Source organism: Macrosteles quadrilineatus, unplaced genomic scaffold, assembly GCF_028750875.1.
Source record: "Macrosteles quadrilineatus isolate MER2022 unplaced genomic scaffold, UCM_ALF_1.0 Scaffold_33__1_contigs__length_1397503, whole genome shotgun sequence".
In the NCBI taxonomy this organism is placed as follows: domain Eukaryota; kingdom Metazoa; phylum Arthropoda; class Insecta; order Hemiptera; family Cicadellidae; genus Macrosteles; species Macrosteles quadrilineatus.
This window is the reverse complement of record NW_026542626.1, coordinates 256,709-271,306: the sequence shown is the minus strand read 5'-3', so window position 1 is coordinate 271,306 and position 14,598 is coordinate 256,709.

The following is a 14,598-nucleotide window of genomic DNA, read 5'->3' as shown; positions in this document are numbered from 1 at the left end:
TCGCTCGCCCCGTTGTTCGATTGAGTTAGATGTAATTGGTCCTCTGTTAGGACGTTGGTTTCGCTACATTCTGCCTCGGCCTCGCTATCGCTCGTCCCGTTGTTCGATTGAGTTAGATGTAATTGGTCCTCTGTTAGGACGTTGGTTTCGCTACATTCTGCCTCGGCCTCGCTTTCGCTCGTCCCGTTGTTCGATTGAGTTAGATGTAATTGGTCCTCTGTTAGGACGTCGGTTTCGGTACATTCAGCCTCAGCCTCGCTGTCGCTCGTCCCGTTGTTCGATTGAGTTAGATGTAATTGGTCCTCTGTTAGGACGTTGGTTTTGCTACATTCTGCGTCGACCTCGCTATCGCTCGTCCCGTTGTTCGATTGAGTTAGATGTAATTGGTCCTCTGTTAGGACGTTGGTTTCGCTACATTCTGCCTCGACCTCGCTATCGCTCGTCCCGTTGTTCGATTGAGTTAGATGTAATTGGTCCTCTGTTAGGACGTTGGCTTCGCTACATTCTGCATCGGCCTCGCTATTGCTCGTCCCGTTGTTCGATTGAGTTAGAAGTAATTGGTCCTCTGTTAGGACGTCGGTTTCGCTACATTCTGCCTCGGCCTCCTTCTGGTGTTAGCCTTAGGACTCTATGGCTAACAATACGTCACGAAAGCTGCGCTTTGTGACCACGCCATTTGCGCTTCTAACTCTTGAGCAGTAGCCAGGATATATGTATCGAACTGTTGATGCAAATTCGCCAGCAAGATGGTATGTTCCGTAAAAGATCATTTGGTCCGACATAGCGCTACGAAACCAAAATTCTGTGCCATCACCTTCGATCATCGAATTTCCAGCTGCGTCCAGTGAGATCCGAAGGTTTTCTCGTTTCTATGTTCAAGTTCAGAAGCATGTAACTGTGTAGACCATTTCTCTCGACTTCCTCGTAAGTCGGTGGCTGTTTCGATCCAGTTCTTCACAGCGTAGAGGTCGTTGCGTAGGTCTTCAGGACCGTACGCGGCAGGTATTATCGCATCGGGGTTAGGTAGCAGCGTGTTTTGAAACACGGCCCCCGGGATGGAGTTCTTATTAATAAAATTGCGTCGGATGTCGATTGGGACTTGCCGATCGCTAAGACTCTCAACCGTCTGCCGTAGACTGGTTAGATAGACGACCTCGGGCACAGGGATCAGTCTACGCCTGTTATCATACTGATGTGATGGAAAGAGCGGCACAAATTGGACGTCGTCGTACTTGAATGTGGCGATGCATTGAAACAGAGCGCCGACTTGCTGTGTACATAAGTTCATACTGGTTATGACACTTTTAACTTGAGCAGTAGCCAGGATAGATGTATCGAACTGTTGATGCAAGTTCGCCAGCAAGATCGTATATTTCGTAAAAGAACATTAGGTCCGACATAGCGCTACGAAACCAAAATTCTGTGACATCGCCAAAATTCTGTGACATCGCCTTCGATCATCGAATTTCCATCTGCGTCCAGTGAGATCCGAAGGTTTTCTGATTGACATGACGTCGGCACACTCTCGTTTCCATGTTCAAGTTCAGAAGCGTGTAACTGTGTAGACCATTTCTCTCGACTTCCTCGTAGGTCGGTGGCTGTTTCGATCCAGTTCTTCACAGCGTATAGGTCGTTGCGTAGGTCTTCAGGACCGTACGCGGCAGGTATTATCGCATCGGGGTTAGTTAGCAGCGTGTTTTGAAACACGGCCCCCGGGATGGAGTTCTTATTAATAAAATTGCGTCGGATGTCGATTGGGACTTGCCGTCGTACTTGAATGTGGCGACTTCATTGACGTCGCTCGTCCCGTTGTTCAATTGCGTTAGATGTAATTGGTCCTCTGTTAGGACGTTGGTTTCGCTACATTCTGCCTCGGCCTCGCTGTCGCTTGTCCCGTTGTTCGATTGAGTTAGACGTAATTGGTCCTCTGTTAGGACGTTGGTTTCGCTACATTCTGCGTCGACCTCGCTATCGCTCGTCCCGTTGTTCAATTGAGTTAGATGTAATTGGTCCTCTGTTAGGACGTTGGTTTCGCTACATTCTGCCTCGACCTCGCTATCGCTCGCCCCGTTGTTCGATTGAGTTAGATGTAATTGGTCCTCTGTTAGGACGTTGGTTTCGCTACATTCTGCCTCGGCCTCGCTATCGCTCGTCCCGTTGTTCGATTGAGTTAGATGTAATTGGTCCTCTGTTAGGACGTTGGTTTCGCTACATTCTGCCTCGGCCTCGCTTTCGCTCGTCCCGTTGTTCGATTGAGTTAGATGTAATTGGTCCTCTGTTAGGACGTCGGTTTCGGTACATTCAGCCTCAGCCTCGCTGTCGCTCGTCCCGTTGTTCGATTGAGTTAGATGTAATTGGTCCTCTGTTAGGACGTTGGTTTTGCTACATTCTGCGTCGACCTCGCTATCGCTCGTCCCGTTGTTCGATTGAGTTAGATGTAATTGGTCCTCTGTTAGGACGTTGGTTTCGCTACATTCTGCCTCGACCTCGCTATCGCTCGTCCCGTTGTTCGATTGAGTTAGATGTTATTGGTCCTCTGTTAGGACGTTTGTTTCGCTACATTCTGCCTCGGCCTCGCTATCGCTCGTCCCGTTGTTCGATTGAGTTAGATGTAATTGGTCCTCTTTTAGGACGTCGGTTTCGCTACATTCTGCCTCGGCCTCGCTGTTGCTCGTCCCGTTGTTCGATTGAGTTAGATGTAATTGGTCCTCTGTTAGGACGTCGGTTTCGGTACATTCTGCCTCGGCCTCGCTGTCGCTCGTCCCGTTGTTCGATTGAGTTAGATGTAATTGGTCCTCTGTTAGGACGTCGGTTTCGCTACATTCCGCCTCGGCCTCGCTATCGCTCGTCCCGTTGTTCGATTGAGTTAGATGTAATTGGTCCTCTGTTAGGACGTTGGCTTCGCTACATTCTGCCTCGGCCTCGCTATCGCTCGTCCCGTTGTTCGATTGAGTTAGATGTAATTGGTCCTCTGTTAGGACGTTGTCTTCGCTACATTCTGCCTCGGCCTCGCTTTCGCTCGTCCCGTTGTTCGATTGAGTTAGAGGTAATTGGTCCTCTGTTAGGACGTCGGTTTCGCTACATTCTGCCTCGGCCTCCTGGTGTTAGCCTTAGGACTCTATGGCTAACAATACGTCACGAAAGCTGCGCTTTGTGACCACGCCATTTGCGCTTTTAACTCTTGAGCAGTAGCCAGGATAGATGTATCGAACAGTTGATGCAAATTCGCCAGCAAGATGGTATGTTCCGTAAAAGATCATTTGGTCCGACATAGCGCTACGAAACCAAAATTCTGTGCCATCACCTTCGATCATCGAATTTCCATCTGCGTCCAGTGAGATCCGAAAGTTTTCTGATTGACATGATTTTTGCACACTCTCGTTTCTATGTTCAAGTTCAGAAGCATGTAACTGTGTAGACCATTTCTCTCGACTTCCTCGTAAGTCGGTGGCTGTTTCGATCCAGTTCTTCACAGCGTGGAGGTCGTTGCGTAGGTCTTCAGGACGTACGCGGCAGGTATTATCGCATCGGGTTTAGGTAGCAGCGTGTTTTGAAACACGGCCCCCGGGATGGAGTTCTTATTAATAAAATTGCGTCGGATGTCGATTGGGACTTGCCGATCGCTAAGACTCTCAACCGTCTGCCGTAGACTGGTTAGATAGACGACCTCGGGCACAGGGATCAGTCTACGCCTGTTATCATACTGATGTGATGGAAAGAGCGGCACAAATTGGACGTCGTCGTACTTGAATGTGGCGATGCATTGAAACAGAGCGCCGACTTGCTGTGTACATAAGTTCATGCTGGTTATGACACTTTTAACTTGAGCAGTAGCCAGGATAGATGTATCGAACTGTTGATGCAAGTTCGCCAGCAAGATCGTATATTTCGTAAAAGAACATTAGGTCCGACATAGCGCTACGAAACCAAAATTCTGTGACATCGCCTTCGATCATCGAATTTCCATCTGCGTCCAGTGAGATCCGAAGGTTTTCTGATTGACATGACGTCGGCACACTCTCGTTTCCATGTTCAAGTTCAGAAGCATGTAACTGTGTAGACCATTTCTCTCGACTTCCTCGTAAGTCGGTGGCTGTTTCGATCCAGTTCTTCACAGCGTAGAGGTCGTTGCGTAGGTCTTCAGGACCGTACGCGGCAGGTATTATCGCATCGGGGTTAGGTAGCAGCGTGTTTTGAAACACGGCCCCCGGGATGGAGTTCTTATTAATAAAATTGCGTCGGATGTCGATTGGGACTTGCCGATCGCTAAGACTCTCAACCGTCTGCCGTAGACTGGTTAGATAGACGACCTCGGGCACAGGGATCAGTCTACGCCTGTTATCATACTGATGTGATGGAAAGAGCGGCACAAATTGGACGTCGTCGTACTTGAATGTGGCGATGCATTGAAACAGAGCGCCGACTTGCTGTGTACATAAGTTCATACTGGTTATGACACTTTTAACTTGAGCAGTAGCCAGGATAGATGTATCGAACTGTTGATGCAAGTTCGCCAGCAAGATCGTATATTTCGTAAAAGAACATTAGGTCCGACATAGCGCTACGAAACCAAAATTCTGTGACATCGCCTTCGATCATCGAATTTCCATCTGCGTCCAGTGAGATCCGAAGGTTTTCTGATTGACATGACGTCGGCACACTCTCGTTTCCATGTTCAAGTTCAGAAGCGTGTAACTGTGTAGACCATTTCTCTCGACTTCCTCGTAGGTCGGTGGCTGTTTCGATCCAGTTCTTCACAGCGTATAGGTCGTTGCGTAGGTCTTCAGGACCGTACGCGGCAGGTATTATCGCATCGGGGTTAGTTAGCAGCGTGTTTTGAAACACGGCCCCCGGGATGGAGTTCTTATTAATAAAATTGCGTCGGATGTCGATTGGGACTTGCCGTCGTACTTGAATGTGGCGACTTCATTGACGTCGCTCGTCCCGTTGTTCAATTGCGTTAGATGTAATTGGTCCTCTGTTAGGACGTTGGTTTCGCTACATTCTGCCTCGGCCTCGCTGTCGCTTGTCCCGTTGTTCGATTGAGTTAGACGTAATTGGTCCTCTGTTAGGACGTTGGTTTCGCTACATTCTGCGTCGACCTCGCTATCGCTCGTCCCGTTGTTCAATTGAGTTAGATGTAATTGGTCCTCTGTTAGGACGTTGGTTTCGCTACATTCTGCCTCGACCTCGCTATCGCTCGCCCCGTTGTTCGATTGAGTTAGATGTAATTGGTCCTCTGTTAGGACGTTGGTTTCGCTACATTCTGCCTCGGCCTCGCTATCGCTCGTCCCGTTGTTCGATTGAGTTAGATGTAATTGGTCCTCTGTTAGGACGTTGGTTTCGCTACATTCTGCCTCGGCCTCGCTGTCGCTCGTCCTGTTGTTCGATTGAGTTAGATGTAATTGGTCCTCTGTTAGGACGTCGGTTTCGGTACATTCAGCCTCAGCCTCGCTGTCGCTCGTCCCGTTGTTCGATTGAGTTAGATGTAATTGGTCCTCTGTTAGGACGTTGGTTTTGCTACATTCTGCGTCGACCTCGCTATCGCTCGTCCCGTTGTTCGATTGAGTTAGATGTAATTGGTCCTCTGTTAGGACGTTGGTTTCGCTACATTCTGCCTCGACCTCGCTATCGCTCGTCCCGTTGTTCGATTGAGTTAGATGTTATTGGTCCTCTGTTAGGACGTTGGTTTCGCTACATTCTGCCTCGGCCTCGCTATCGCTCGTCCCGTTGTTCGATTGAGTTAGATGTAATTGGTCCTCTTTTAGGACGTCGGTTTCGCTACATTCTGCCTCGGCCTCGCTGTTGCTCGTCCCGTTGTTCGATTGAGTTAGATGTAATTGGTCCTCTGTTAGGACGTCGGTTTCGGTACATTCTGCCTCGGCCTCGCTGTCGCTCGTCCCGTTGTTCGATTGAGTTAGATGTAATTGGTCCTCTGTTAGGACGTCGGTTTCGCTACATTCCGCCTCGGCCTCGCTATCGCTCGTCCCGTTGTTCGATTGAGTTAGATGTAATTGGTCCTCTGTTAGGACGTTGGCTTCGCTACATTCTGCCTCGGCCTCGCTATCGCTCGTCCCGTTGTTCGATTGAGTTAGATGTAATTGGTCCTCTGTTAGGACGTTGTCTTCGCTACATTCTGCCTCGGCCTCGCTTTCGCTCGTCCCGTTGTTCGATTGAGTTAGAGGTAATTAGTCCTCTGTTAGGACGTCGGTTTCGCTACATTCTGCCTCGGCCTCCTGGTGTTAGCCTTAGGACTCTATGGCTAACAATACGTCACGAAAGCTGCGCTTTGTGACCACGCCATTTGCGCTTTTAACTCTTGAGCAGTAGCCAGGATAGATGTATCGAACAGTTGATGCAAATTCGCCAGCAAGATGGTATGTTCCGTAAAAGATCATTTGGTCCGACATAGCGCTACGAAACCAAAATTCTGTGCCATCACCTTCGATCATCGAATTTCCATCTGCGTCCAGTGAGATCCGAAAGTTTTCTGATTGACATGACGTCGGCACACTCTCGTTTCTATGTTCAAGTTCAGAAGCATGTAACTGTGTAGACCATTTCTCTCGACTTCCTCGTAAGTCGGTGGCTGTTTCGATCCAGTTCTTCACAGCGTAGAGGTCGTTGCGTAGGTCTTCAGGACGTACGCGGCAGGTATTATCGCATCGGGTTTAGGTAGCAGCGTGTTTTGAAACACGGCCCCCGGGATGGAGTTCTTATTAATAAAATTGCGTCGGATGTCGATTGGGACTTGCCGATCGCTAAGACTCTCAACCGTCTGCCGTAGACTGGTTAGATAGACGACCTCGGGCACAGGGATCAGTCTACGCCTGTTATCATACTGATGTGATGGAAAGAGCGGCACAAATTGGACGTCGTCGTACTTGAATGTGGCGATGCATTGAAACAGAGCGCCGACTTGCTGTGTACATAAGTTCATGCTGGTTATGACACTTTTAACTTGAGCAGTAGCCAGGATAGATGTATCGAACTGTTGATGCAAGTTCGCCAGCAAGATCGTATATTTCGTAAAAGAACATTAGGTCCGACATAGCGCTACGAAACCAAAATTCTGTGACATCGCCTTCGATCATCGAATTTCCATCTGCGTCCAGTGAGATCCGAAGGTTTTCTGATTGACATGACGTCGGCACACTCTCGTTTCCATGTTCAAGTTCAGAAGCATGTAACTGTGTAGACCATTTCTCTCGACTTCCTCGTAAGTCGGTGGCTGTTTCGATCCAGTTCTTCACAGCGTAGAGGTCGTTGCGTAGGTCTTCAGGACCGTACGCGGCAGGTATTATCGCATCGGGGTTAGGTAGCAGCGTGTTTTGAAACACGGCCCCCGGGATGGAGTTCTTATTAATAAAATTGCGTCGGATGTCGATTGGGACTTGCCGATCGCTAAGACTCTCAACCGTCTGCCGTAGACTGGTTAGATAGACGACCTCGGGCACAGGGATCAGTCTACGCCTGTTATCATACTGATGTGATGGAAAGAGCGGCACAAATTGGACGTCGTCGTACTTGAATGTGGCGATGCATTGAAACAGAGCGCCGACTTGCTGTGTACATAAGTTCATACTGGTTATGACACTTTTAACTTGAGCAGTAGCCAGGATAGATGTATCGAACTGTTGATGCAAGTTCGCCAGCAAGATCGTATATTTCGTAAAAGAACATTAGGTCCGACATAGCGCTACGAAACCAAAATTCTGTGACATCGCCTTCGATCATCGAATTTCCATCTGCGTCCAGTGAGATCCGAAGGTTTTCTGATTGACATGACGTCGGCACACTCTCGTTTCCATGTTCAAGTTCAGAAGCGTGTAACTGTGTAGACCATTTCTCTCGACTTCCTCGTAGGTCGGTGGCTGTTTCGATCCAGTTCTTCACAGCGTATAGGTCGTTGCGTAGGTCTTCAGGACCGTACGCGGCAGGTATTATCGCATCGGGGTTAGTTAGCAGCGTGTTTTGAAACACGGCCCCCGGGATGGAGTTCTTATTAATAAAATTGCGTCGGATGTCGATTGGGACTTGCCGTCGTACTTGAATGTGGCGACTTCATTGACGTCGCTCGTCCCGTTGTTCAATTGCGTTAGATGTAATTGGTCCTCTGTTAGGACGTTGGTTTCGCTACATTCTGCCTCGGCCTCGCTGTCGCTTGTCCCGTTGTTCGATTGAGTTAGACGTAATTGGTCCTCTGTTAGGACGTTGGTTTCGCTACATTCTGCGTCGACCTCGCTATCGCTCGTCCCGTTGTTCAATTGAGTTAGATGTAATTGGTCCTCTGTTAGGACGTTGGTTTCGCTACATTCTGCCTCGACCTCGCTATCGCTCGCCCCGTTGTTCGATTGAGTTAGATGTAATTGGTCCTCTGTTAGGACGTTGGTTTCGCTACATTCTGCCTCGGCCTCGCTATCGCTCGTCCCGTTGTTCGATTGAGTTAGATGTAATTGGTCCTCTGTTAGGACGTTGGTTTCGCTACATTCTGCCTCGGCCTCGCTGTCGCTCGTCCTGTTGTTCGATTGAGTTAGATGTAATTGGTCCTCTGTTAGGACGTCGGTTTCGGTACATTCAGCCTCAGCCTCGCTGTCGCTCGTCCCGTTGTTCGATTGAGTTAGATGTAATTGGTCCTCTGTTAGGACGTTGGTTTTGCTACATTCTGCGTCGACCTCGCTATCGCTCGTCCCGTTGTTCGATTGAGTTAGATGTAATTGGTCCTCTGTTAGGACGTTGGTTTCGCTACATTCTGCCTCGACCTCGCTATCGCTCGTCCCGTTGTTCGATTGAGTTAGATGTTATTGGTCCTCTGTTAGGACGTTGGTTTCGCTACATTCTGCCTCGGCCTCGCTATCGCTCGTCCCGTTGTTCGATTGAGTTAGATGTAATTGGTCCTCTTTTAGGACGTCGGTTTCGCTACATTCTGCCTCGGCCTCGCTGTTGCTCGTCCCGTTGTTCGATTGAGTTAGATGTAATTGGTCCTCTGTTAGGACGTCGGTTTCGGTACATTCTGCCTCGGCCTCGCTGTCGCTCGTCCCGTTGTTCGATTGAGTTAGATGTAATTGGTCCTCTGTTAGGACGTCGGTTTCGCTACATTCCGCCTCGGCCTCGCTATCGCTCGTCCCGTTGTTCGATTGAGTTAGATGTAATTGGTCCTCTGTTAGGACGTTGGCTTCGCTACATTCTGCCTCGGCCTCGCTATCGCTCGTCCCGTTGTTCGATTGAGTTAGATGTAATTGGTCCTCTGTTAGGACGTTGTCTTCGCTACATTCTGCCTCGGCCTCGCTTTCGCTCGTCCCGTTGTTCGATTGAGTTAGAGGTAATTAGTCCTCTGTTAGGACGTCGGTTTCGCTACATTCTGCCTCGGCCTCCTGGTGTTAGCCTTAGGACTCTATGGCTAACAATACGTCACGAAAGCTGCGCTTTGTGACCACGCCATTTGCGCTTTTAACTCTTGAGCAGTAGCCAGGATAGATGTATCGAACAGTTGATGCAAATTCGCCAGCAAGATGGTATGTTCCGTAAAAGATCATTTGGTCCGACATAGCGCTACGAAACCAAAATTCTGTGCCATCACCTTCGATCATCGAATTTCCATCTGCGTCCAGTGAGATCCGAAAGTTTTCTGATTGACATGACGTCGGCACACTCTCGTTTCTATGTTCAAGTTCAGAAGCATGTAACTGTGTAGACCATTTCTCTCGACTTCCTCGTAAGTCGGTGGCTGTTTCGATCCAGTTCTTCACAGCGTAGAGGTCGTTGCGTAGGTCTTCAGGACGTACGCGGCAGGTATTATCGCATCGGGTTTAGGTAGCAGCGTGTTTTGAAACACGGCCCCCGGGATGGAGTTCTTATTAATAAAATTGCGTCGGATGTCGATTGGGACTTGCCGATCGCTAAGACTCTCAACCGTCTGCCGTAGACTGGTTAGATAGACGACCTCGGGCACAGGGATCAGTCTACGCCTGTTATCATACTGATGTGATGGAAAGAGCGGCACAAATTGGACGTCGTCGTACTTGAATGTGGCGATGCATTGAAACAGAGCGCCGACTTGCTGTGTACATAAGTTCATACTGGTTATGACACTTTTAACTTGAGCAGTAGCCAGGATAGATGTATCGAACTGTTGATGCAAGTTCGCCAGCAAGATCGTATATTTCGTAAAAGAACATTAGGTCCGACATAGCGCTACGAAACCAAAATTCTGTGACATCGCCTTCGATCATCGAATTTCCATATGCGTCCAGTGAGATCCGAAGGTTTTCTGATTGACATGACGTCGGCACACTCTCGTTTCCATGTTCAAGTTCAGAAGCGTGTAACTGTGTAGACCATTTCTCTCGACTTCCTCGTAGGTCGGTGGCTGTTTCGATCCAGTTCTTCACAGCGTATAGGTCGTTGCGTAGGTCTTCAGGACCGTACGCGGCAGGTATTATCGCATCGGGGTTAGTTAGCAGCGTGTTTTGAAACACGGCCCCCGGGATGGAGTTCTTATTAAAATTGCGTCGGATGTCGATTGGGACTTGCCGTCGTACTTGAATGTGGCGACTTCATTGACGTCGCTCGTCCCGTTGTTCAATTGCGTTAGATGTAATTGGTCCTCTGTTAGGACGTTGGTTTCGCTACATTCTGCCTCGGCCTCGCTGTCGCTTGTCCCGTTGTTCGATTGAGTTAGACGTAATTGGTCCTCTGTTAGGACGTTGGTTTCGCTACATTCTGCGTCGACCTCGCTATCGCTCGTCCCGTTGTTCAATTGAGTTAGATGTAATTGGTCCTCTGTTAGGACGTTGGTTTCGCTACATTCTGCCTCGGCCTCGCTGTCGCTTGTCCCGTTGTTCGATTGAGTTAGACGTAATTGGTCCTCCGTTAGGACGTTGGTTTCGCTACATTCTGCGTCGACCTCGCTATCGCTCGTCCCGTTGTTCAATTGAGTTAGATGTAATTGGTCCTCTGTTAGGACGTTGGTTTCGCTACATTCTGCCTCGACCTCGCTATCGCTCGCCCCGTTGTTCGATTGAGTTAGATGTAATTGGTCCTCTGTTAGGACGTTGGTTTCGCTACATTCTGCCTCGGCCTCGCTATCGCTCGTCCCGTTGTTCGATTGAGTTAGATGTAATTGGTCCTCTGTTAGGACGTTGGTTTCGCTACATTCTGCCTCGGCCTCGCTATCGCTCGTCCCGTTGTTCGATTGAGTTAGATGTAATTGGTCCTCTGTTAGGACGTCGGTTTCGGTACATTCAGCCTCAGCCTCGCTGTCGCTCGTCCCGTTGTTCGATTGAGTTAGATGTAATTGGTCCTCTGTTAGGACGTTGGTTTTGCTACATTCTGCGTCGACCTCGCTATCGCGCGTCCCGTTGTTCGATTGAGTTAGATGTAATTGGTCCTCTGTTAGGACGTTGGTTTCGCTACATTCTGCCTCGACCTCGCTATCGCTCGTCCCGTTGTTCGATTGAGTTAGATGTAATTGGTCCTCTGTTAGGACGTTGGTTTCGCTACATTCTGCCTCGGCCTCGCTGTCGCTCGTCCCGTTGTTCGATTGAGTTAGATGTAATTGGTCCTCTGTTAGGACGTCGGTTTCGGTACATTCAGCCTCAGCCTCGCTGTCGCTCGTCCCGTTGTTCGATTGAGTTAGATGTAATTGGTCCTCTGTTAGGACGTTGGTTTTGCTACATTCTGCGTCGACCTCGCTATCGCGCGTCCCGTTGTTCGATTGAGTTAGATGTAATTGGTCCTCTGTTAGGACGTTGGTTACGCTACATTCTGCCTCGACCTCGCTATCGCTCGTCCCGTTGTTCGATTGAGTTAGATGTTATTGGTCCTCTGTTAGGACGTTGGTTTCGCTACATTCTGCCTAGGCCTCGCTATCGCTCGTCCCGTTGTTCGATTGAGTTAGATGTAATTGGTCCTCTTTTAGGACGTCGGTTTCGCTACATTCTGCCTCGGCCTCGCTGTTGCTCGTCCCGTTGTTCGATTGAGTTAGATGTAATTGGTCCTCTGTTAGGACGTCGGTTTCGGTACATTCTGCCTCGGCCTCGCTGTCGCTCGTCCCGTTGTTCGATTGAGTTAGATGTAATTGGTCCTCTGTTAGGACGTCGGTTTCGCTACATTCCGCCTCGGCCTCGCTATCGCTCGTCCCGTTGTTCGATTGAGTTAGATGTAATTGGTCCTCTGTTAGGACGTTGGCTTCGCTACATTCTGCCTCGGCCTCGCTATCGCTCGTCCCGTTGTTCGATTGAGTTAGATGTATTTGGTCCTCTGTTAGGACGTTGGCTTCGCTACATTCTGCCTCGGCCTCGCTATCGCTCGTCCCGTTGTTCGATTGAGTTAGATGTAATTGGTCCTCTGTTAGGACGTTGTCTTCGCTACATTCGGCCTCGCTTTCGCTCGTCCCGTTGTTCGATTGAGTTAGAGGTAATTGGTCCTCTGTTAGGACGTCGGTTTCGCTACATTCTGCCTCGGCCTCCTGGTGTTAGCCTTAGGACTCTATGGCTAACAATACGTCACGAAAGCTGCGCTTTGTGACCACGCCATTTGCGCTTTTAACTCTTGAGCAGTAGCAAGGATAGATGTATCGAACAGTTGATGCAAATTCGCCAGCAAGATGGTATGTTCCGTAAAAGATCATTTGGTCCGACATAGCGCTACGAAACCAAAATTCTGTGCCATCACCTTCGATCATCGAATTTCCATCTGCGTCCAGTGAGATCCGAAAGTTTTCTGATTGACATGACGTCGGCACACTCTCGTTTCTATGTTCAAGTTCAGAAGCATGTAACTGTGTAGACCATTTCTCTCGACTTCCTCGTAAGTCGGTGGCTGTTTCGATCCAGTTCTTCACAGCGTAGAGGTCGTTGCGTAGGTCTTCAGGACGTACGCGGCAGGTATTATCGCATCGGGTTTAGGTAGCAGCGTGTTTTGAAACACGGCCCCCGGGATGGAGTTCTTATTAATAAAATTGCGTCGGATGTCGATTGGGACTTGCCGATCGCTAAGACTCTCAACCGTCTGCCGTAGACTGGTTAGATAGACGACCTCGGGCACAGGGATCAGTCTACGCCTGTTATCATACTGATGTGATGGAAAGAGCGGCACAAATTGGACGTCGTCGTACTTGAATGTGGCGATGCATTGAAACAGAGCGCCGACTTGCTGTGTACATAAGTTCATACTGGTTATGACACTTTTAACTTGAGCAGTAGCCAGGATAGATGTATCGAACTGTTGATGCAAGTTCGCCAGCAAGATCGTATATTTCGTAAAAGAACATTAGGTCCGACATAGCGCTACGAAACCAAAATTCTGTGACATCGCCTTCGATCATCGAATTTCCATCTGCGTCCAGTGAGATCCGAAGGTTTTCTGATTGACATGACGTCGGCACACTCTCGTTTCCATGTTCAAGTTCAGAAGCGTGTAACTGTGTAGACCATTTCTCTCGACTTCCTCGTAGGTCGGTGGCTGTTTCGATCCAGTTCTTCACAGCGTATAGGTCGTTGCGTAGGTCTTCAGGACCGTACGCGGCAGGTATTATCGCATCGGGGTTAGTTAGCAGCGTGTTTTGAAACACGGCCCCCGGGATGGAGTTCTTATTAATAAAATTGCGTCGGATGTCGATTGGGACTTGCCGTCGTACTTGAATGTGGCGACTTCATTGACGTCGCTCGTCCCGTTGTTCAATTGCGTTAGATGTAATTGGTCCTCTGTTAGGACGTTGGTTTCGCTACATTCTGCCTCGGCCTCGCTGTCGCTTGTCCCGTTGTTCGATTGAGTTAGACGTAATTGGTCCTCTGTTAGGACGTTGGTTTCGCTACATTCTGCGTCGACCTCGCTATCGCTCGTCCCGTTGTTCAATTGAGTTAGATGTAATTGGTCCTCTGTTAGGACGTTGGTTTCGCTACATTCTGCCTCGGCCTCGCTATCGCTCGTCCCGTTGTTCGATTGAGTTAGATGTATTTGGTCCTCTGTTAGGACGTTGGCTTCGCTACATTCTGCCTCGGCCTCGCTATCGCTCGTCCCGTTGTTCGATTGAGTTAGATGTAATTGGTCCTCTGTTAGGACGTTGTCTTCGCTACATTCTGCCTCGGCCTCGCTTTCGCTCGTCCCGTTGTTCGATTGAGTTAGAGGTAATTGGTCCTCTGTTAGGACGTCGGTTTCGCTACATTCTGCCTCGGCCTCCTGGTGTTAGCCTTAGGACTCTATGGCTAACAATACGTCACGAAAGCTGCGCTTTGTGACCACGCCATTTGCGCTTTTAACTCTTGAGCAGTAGCCAGGATAGATGTATCGAACAGTTGATGCAAATTCGCCAGCAAGATGGTATGTTCCGTAAAAGATCATTTGGTCCGACATAGCGCTACGAAACCAAAATTCTGTGCCATCACCTTCGATCATCGAATTTCCATCTGCGTCCAGTGAGATCCGAAAGTTTTCTGATTGACATGACGTCGGCACACTCTCGTTTCTATGTTCAAGTTCAGAAGCATGTAACTGTGTAGACCATTTCTCTCGACTTCCTCGTAAGTCGGTGGCTGTTTCGATCCAGTTCTTCACAGCGTAGAGGTCGTTGCGTAGGTCTTCAGGACGTACGCGGCA